Here is an 8096-nt window from a genome sequence, read left to right as displayed (position 1 = left end):
CTAGTGGCCTTCTTCCTGCTGTCACAGGCCCATCACTATTGGATTGGAGCAGCTGTTGTGTTCTACTCACCAGTGATCCTAAGATTGTTTGGGCAGTCTGCTAGGGACCATGGGGGTGTTGACCAAATCTGTGCCCTAGTTGGTCCGGTGCTGGTGCAGACTGGAAGGTGCTTGTTCCCCTGGTCAGGCCAGTTCTCTGCTGCCCTAGTGCTGTCTCAGGTTCCGTGCACAATTGGATTGGAGTAGATGTTGTGTTCCACTCACCAGTGATCCTAAGATAGCATGGGCAGTCCTCTAGGGAACATGGGGGGTCTGCCCACTCTGCGCCCTAGGTGACCTGGTGCTAGGGCAAACCAGAAGGGATTTGTGCCCCTGGTCAGGCCAGTTCTCAGCTGCCCTAGTGCTGTCTCAGGTCCCATGAGCAATTGTATTGGAGCAGATGCTGTGTTCCACTCACCAGTGATCCTAAGATCGCCTGGGCAGTCCTCTAGGGACCATGGGGTTGTCTGCCCACACTGTGCCCTAGGCGACCCGGTGTTGGTGCAGACTGGAAGTGATTTGTCCAGTCAATATTTTTTAATCTTCTCTTTTAGCACCTATAATAAATCATTAGTTCACTTTTTATGACCTTTAGTTAATTGTTTTACAACCTCTTGGAATGGGCTCTGAGGAGGAAAAAGTCTGGTTACTATCTAAGAGCAATTACCTGATGACACTTGAGAGACTGGTAGAATTCTCATTGCAGTTTTGATTATAAGAAAAGGACCTAATAGCAGAGCTTACTGATCACAGATATAATTTTAGGATCTCTTATAGGATCATTATTAAGAATTAAGTCATTTCTTTGTCTATATACCATCACTCCAAGATAATACATCTTCGTGGATCTGCAGAGATCTGCTCCAAAGGGAAGTGCTACTACTTAGTGATAGTTATATATGTTTAATAATAACAGGAAAAGCATATTAATATCAGGAATCTTTCCTAGAATGAGTCCTTCACAGCCTTGCTTAATAATTTGAGGCAGGCCACTTCAGGATGATCACCTGCTAGTTATTAGCTTGTCTCAATATGGCTCCTAATACCTCAGAAGACAGAAAGAACTCCCATACTCATGGATTGCCAGGATTAATATAATAAAAGTGTTCATCATGTTGAAAGCAATTTACAGATTCAGTGCTATCCCCATAAAAAATTCCAATTCAATTCTTCATAGAGTTAGAAAAAGCAATTCTCAAATTCACCTGGAATTAAAAAAACAAACAAACAAACAAACAAAAAACAGGATAGCAAATGTTATTCTCAACAATAAAAGAACTTCTGGGTGGATCAGCATCCTGTACCTCAAGCTTTACCACAGAGCAATAGTGGTTAAAAACAAACAAACAAACAAACAAAAAAAAAAACAAAAAACAAAAATACTGCATGGTATTGCTACAGAGACAGGCTGGTAGATCAATGGAATAGAATTGAATATCCAGAAATAATCCCACACATGTATGGTCACTTAATCTTTGATAAAGTAGCTAAAACCATCCAGTGGAAAAAACAGTATTTTCAACAAATGGTACTGGTTCAACTGGTCGCTAACATGAAGAAGAATTCAAATAAATACATTCTTATTTTCTTGTACAAAGCTCAAGTTCAAGTGGATCAAGGACCTCCACACAAAATGGGATGCATTGAAAGTAGCAGAAAAGAAAGTGGGGAAGAGCCTCAAGCACATGGGCACAGGGAAAAAATTCCTGAACAGAATACCAATAGCTTATGCTCTAAGATCAAGAATTGACAAATAGGACCTTATAAAATTACAAAGCATCTGTAAGGCAAAAAACACATTCTGAAACACAATAATCATTTTTTTATTAGGTATTTTCTTTATTTACATTTCAAATGTTATCCCCTTTCCTGATTTCCCCTCTGAAACTCCCTAAACCCTCTCCCCTCTTCCTGCTCACCAACCCACCCACTCCTACTTCCTGAACCTCGCATAGAACCTTTACAGGACCAAGGGCCTTTCGTCCCATTGATGACCAACGAGGTCATCCTCTGATACTTATGAGTCCCTCCATATGGACTCTTTGGTTAGTGGTTTAGTCCCTCGGAACTCTGGTGGTACTGGTTGGTTCATACTGTTGTTCCTCCTATGTGGCTACAAACCCCTTCAGCTCCTTTGGTTCTTTCTCTAGTCCCTCCATTGGGGACCCTGTGCTCAGTCCAATGGTTGGCTCAGAGCATCCACCTCTGTATTTGTCAGGCACTTGTAGAGTCCCTAAGGAGACAGCTATACCAGGCTCCTGTCAGCAAGCATTGGTTGGTATCTACAATGTCTAGGTTTGGTGGCTCTATATGGGATGGATCCCCAAGTGGAACAGTCTCTGGATGGCCTTACCTTCAGTCTCTGCTCCACACTGTCTCTGTATTTCCTCTCATGGGTATTTTGTTAGTCCTTCTCAGAAGGACAGAAGAATCCACACTTTGGTCTTCCTTCTCCTTGAGCTTCATATGGTGTGTAAATTATATATTGGGTATTGAGAGCTTCTGGGATAATATCCATGTATACCATGTGTATTCCTTTGTGATTGGTTTACATTACTCGGGATGATATTTTCTAGTTCTATCCATTTGCCTAAGGATTTCATGAATTCATTGTTTTTAATAGCTAGGTAGTATTCCATTGTTTATATGTACCACATTTTCTGTATCCTCTCCTCTGTTGAGGAACATCTGGGTTCTCTCAGCTTCTGGCCATTATAAATAAGGCTGCTATGAACATAGTGGAGCATGTGTCTTTATTACATGTTACAGCATCTGGGTATATGCTCAGGAATGGTATTGCTGGGACATCAGGTAACCATTTGTCCAGTTTACTAAAGAATTGCCAAACTGATTTCCAGAGTTTTTGTACCAGCTTGCAATCCCATTAGCAATGGAGGAGTGTTCCTCTGTTTCCACATCCTCTCCAGCAGCTGCTATCACCTGAGTTTTTTATCTTAGCCATTCTGACTGATATGAGGAAAAACATTTGATGCGTATTATTAAGTTACAATGTCTCCTTGATTTTTATAAGATAAACTATTTGGTGAAAGTGGGTCATCTACTACTACTATATTGTGGTTAATCTATATCTAATGGCTCCTATTGCTTGTTTTATGAAATGAGAACATCATAATTTGGAGCATATATTTTGTGGATTTCCATTGTTATCAGGATTAAGAGTATCTTCTTTATCTTTTCTGATAGGGGACCTGGGGTGTACTTCATGAGAACAAAACCGATTTGCTTGCTGTTTTTCTTGTCCCACTTACTTAGAAAGCTTCTCTCTCTCTCTTTCTCTCTGTCTCTGTCTCTGTCTCTGTCTCTCCTTCTGCACCCTTTCATTGTAGTTTAGTATCTATTCAATATCAGGTACATGTCTCTATGTAGTCGAAAACTAGACACAATTCTCTGATCCAATCAACAAGCTTCTGAATTTTTTTTTTTTTTTTTTGGACAGGGTTTCTCTGTGTAGCCCTGGCTGTCCTGGAACTCACTTTGTAGACCAGGCTGGCCTCAAACTCAGAAATCCACCTGCCTCTGCCTCCCAAGTGCTGGGATTTAAGGTGTGTGCCACCATGCCCAGCTTCTGAATTTTAATTAAAGGATTTAACCCAAAAATTTTCAAAATTGCTTTCAAAAGATGTGTACTAATTGCGGCCATTTTTGTGTATTTGTTTTCCCAGTCCTACTTTTCATAACCATTAACAACATCATTCACTTACATATTATAATCTCCTGAATGTGTGTTTATTCTTCAATTGACTCTGAAGCATCCAGTATTCACTATAAGGCTGGATTTATACTAAAAAATTCAGTTACTCTCTCTTTTTCATGGGAAGATTTTCTCCATCAGCTGTAATAGATAGTTTTGCTAGATAAAGAATTGTTGGATGGCATCTCTGTTCTCTCATAACTTGAAACATTTTTCTCAAACTCTTCAGGCTTTTACAGTGTCCATTGAGAAACTGGTTGTTATTCTGCCTAGTCCACCTTTTTATGTGATTTATACCTTTCTCTTGCATCTTTCAATCAGTACCCATTCATGAGTCTGTATTTTTAACACTTTAGCTGTAGTTTGAGGAGAGTTTCTTTTGATTCTAGATGTCTTTATCATTCTGTGCCCTTCTTGTATCTTAATATAAACCACTTTTCCTAAATTTGGTATTTTTCTCCATAGTTTTCCTGAATATATATTCCATTCTTTTAGCTTTCAATTTCTGTCCTTTTTCTATGTCCACCATTTATAGATTTGGTCCTTTCACTGTGTTCTGGAGTTCCTGAATATACTATCATGAGTTGTTAAATTAAACACAATTTTACTATAAGATCCAGATATTTTTCATTGAATTTAAGCCCTGACCTTCTACATGATCCACTGCATTACTGAGACTTTATAATGATAGTGCTTTGCTTGATGAATTGAATTTTTTAGTTCATGTTTTCTTCATAGTTTGTTTATTGTATTCAAATTATGTATTCCAAGTGACTTCATTATTTTATTGTTATTTGTGTTCCCTTTAACATGAATCAAGAATTTATTTATTTTTTATTAGATATTTTCTTTATTTACATTTCAAATATTATCCCCTTTCCTGATTTCTCCTCTGAAACCCCCTATCCCATCCCCCCTTCCCCTGCTCACCAACCCACCCACTCCTGCTTCCCTGTCCTAGTATTCCCCTACACTGGGATGTCGAGCCTTCTCAGGACTAAGGGCCTCTCCTCACATTGATGGCCAACAAAGCCATCCTCTGCTACAAATGCAGCTGTAGCCATGGGTCCCTCCATGTGTACTCTTTGGTTGGTGGTTTAGTCCCTGGGAGCTCTGGGGATACTGGTTAATTCATATTGTTGTTCCTCCTATGGGGATGCAAGCTCCTTCAGTTCCTTCAGTTCCTTTCTCTAGCTCTTCCGTTGGGCCAGTTAACTCTTGGGATCAATGTGTGCGTGTACATGCTCAGCTATTCATGCTGATGGTAGGTATCCTAACTAAGGTCCTCAGATTTAAAGATCAAAAGTAAGTTTACTCAATTATCACACAAGTCATAGAATAGTGTTTGAAGATGGAGGATTCTGTTGAGAGTTCTGTTAAAATGGTGTCAAGAGAAAAAATTCAAGAGATTTAATTAAATATTAAAAATTTTATTTTGATAAATAATAAAGCAAGAAGCATCTCTATTTTGTGAATAGCAGGGGAGTGGTTGCTTTTAAAGAAATTGTATGCAGAAGGCTAGGTAATAGTACATTGACTTAGAATATATTTCTCTGAATATATTCTGCTAGCTGAAGCTTTGCTGTTTGGGAACCTAGCTAACATCTGTCATGAATTCTAAAAAAGCCAGAGAAAGAAATCCAGTTTGATTTTAGTGATGTATTCGTATTGCATGAATGATTATTTTGATTTAGTCTCTTGAGGCTTAAAACCTTAACTCACATCAAAGTAAGAGTCCCAATCAATGGCATTTAACATTGTTTTGCATTATTATGTATATAGTGGAAACATCAATGTAGTTTTGACATCTATCAAAAAGTAATGTTATAAAGTTCTGCTAGCACTTCCAGTATGTATAACCAGGAAAATACCAAATCAGTCAGTGATTTATTTGAGTTATAAATACAATATATGAGTTTCCTGTATACTTTCTTACTGTTTCATTAATCCTGTGTAACTGCAGAGAATTCAAAGTTGATATTTATTGTGCCCCTTTTAAAATTAATAAATTATAAATTTATATTTAGCATTGAATTATTCTCTTACCAATTGCTATATATGCAATCTTAGACAATAAAGATTCAAGTTCTTTTTTGTAGTATTTACTAACTGTGACACTTAAAGCAGTTTACAGAATATGAGTTTGTTTCGCTGACCCTGTTACATTTAATTAGCAAATAATTGCAGACAAGTAAGGCCTAGAAAATATAATTTTCTACTAGCTTATTACATATCATATGCCAGAGGGTATGTATAACAATGAAAATTGCATATAGCTATAATTAAACAATCCTCAAGCACTAAAGACATGCAAATTAAAATAAATTTATGATGTCATTTTACTCCAGTCAGTTAGACTAATAACTAAAAGCATGTGACAGCATGTATTAGTGTGTCTATGGGGAAAGGAGACATGTTTTCACTTGATACTTGGAGTCCAAACTGATAAAGAAACCTATATATATTCATATGATCCAGCTTTAGGCACATACCCAAAATACTCCATATCCTACCACAGTGATAGTTCCTCAAATCATCCTCATTGCTACTTTATTCACATTGTCATAATAAGGAAATAGCTTAGATATCTAAGACAGATAACTGATAACATAAATGTAATGCATTCCCACAATGAATATTACCTACTTATGAAAGAAAATAAAATTATAAACTTAGGGAAAATTCCTAAGGCTAAAAATAAGCATTTTAAGTAACACAGAATAAAAAAAAAAATCATCATCGTTTCTCTCCTTTGTCTGTTACCTTTGACTGTTTATATATGTGTATTTCATTTGGTATACCCAAAGATGTCAGGATATTAGTACAGGATCACTGAAGGTATTTCCATGGAGGAGGCATTCAAAAGAGAAAAGCTAGATCAAAATTATGTAAAAAAGGAAAGATTGGGTGCATGGTTGGCAGGAAATTTAGAGGGAGGACTATGGAAAAAGATAGCCAAAATTAGCTTCTTAAAAAGTTGTATGGAAAATTACTACTGGAGATGCTTCTCTCTCTCTCTCTCTCTCTCTCTCTCTCTCTCTCTCTCTCTCTCTCTCTCTGTGTGTGTGTGTGTGTGTGTGTTTGTGTATAAAGTACTAACACTCTATAATGGAATAAAAACACCTCAGTTAGTCACTAAATTATAAAACACAAACCTGGTCCTATTACTAGGGCCAAAAGCCTATGCCTAGACAGATTATAGATAGGCCTGAAAGTAAAACCTAACATTAGTACTCTACTATATGAAAATAGTACTAAAACTACATGCACAGGCTTATTGTCAAACCCGTAGATTGGTACATTTCTAAAACCTCATCAAAGAAACGTCCTTTGAAATTAGTAGATGGTGATTTGTAAAAGGTGTCAGTTCAGAGATTAAGATACTGTAGAACACTTGGCCTTTAAAGTGATATCTATATCACACCTCCAACTTTCAAGCCTCCGTGATCCTTGCAGAAGACACCAAAGAAATTGCAAAAGATGGAGGCAGTGAAACAGTTTTCAGGGTGAATCAAGAAAGTTAAAGTTATGATTGCATGTGCAAAACTTGTGACAACTCAAACTAGACAGAATCAAAGCACACTGCTTGAGTATGTAGCCACAAAGTTTCATGAATGCTTGAGGATATATTTGTACCTAATAGCTGCCAGTAGAAGGAGAGTTCATGTTGTTTAAGGGAACTGTCCATCTTGGATGAGATGTGATACAGTGAAGGGCCACACACTCAAGATTATACAGGTAGCACCAATTCAACTGGATGTTTTAATAAAAATATGAGCACACAAAGTTTGCTAAGTAGAGGGAAATGGATCTAGTAGTAATTTTGAATGGGGATAAATATATCAGAATACAATGTATTAAATTCTTAAATAATATAAATATGTTTTATATACATACACATTTTCTCAATGTATTACATACCAAAGAATTCACTTTCTACAGAGATTTAGTAATATTTTACTGATGAAAATGTTGTTGCACATAGAAGTATTTTCAATGATTGTATGTTAGTATACAGGGTTTGTTTGTATATTTTAACTTTTCCAGTGTGACTCCTAATTGTATAAACTTATTTATGCTTTTAAGGTGTATATGTTGAAAAATGTTATAACAAGTTAGCCATATGAGGAAAAATGTTTTCCATGCAAGCCTGACAACCTGAATTTAAATCCCCAGAAACCATAGTGGAAGGAGATACACAATTTCTCTGACCTGCTTACACATGCCATAGAACCTGCATATCCACATTCATATATACACTGTGCGCACGCGCACGCACACACACTAAATAGATGATAGATTAGATAGATAGATAGATAGATGATAGATAGATAGATAGATAGAT

Source organism: Mus pahari, chromosome 11, assembly GCF_900095145.1.
Source record: "Mus pahari chromosome 11, PAHARI_EIJ_v1.1, whole genome shotgun sequence".
In the NCBI taxonomy this organism is placed as follows: domain Eukaryota; kingdom Metazoa; phylum Chordata; class Mammalia; order Rodentia; family Muridae; genus Mus; species Mus pahari.
This window is presented reverse-complemented; position numbering follows the sequence as displayed.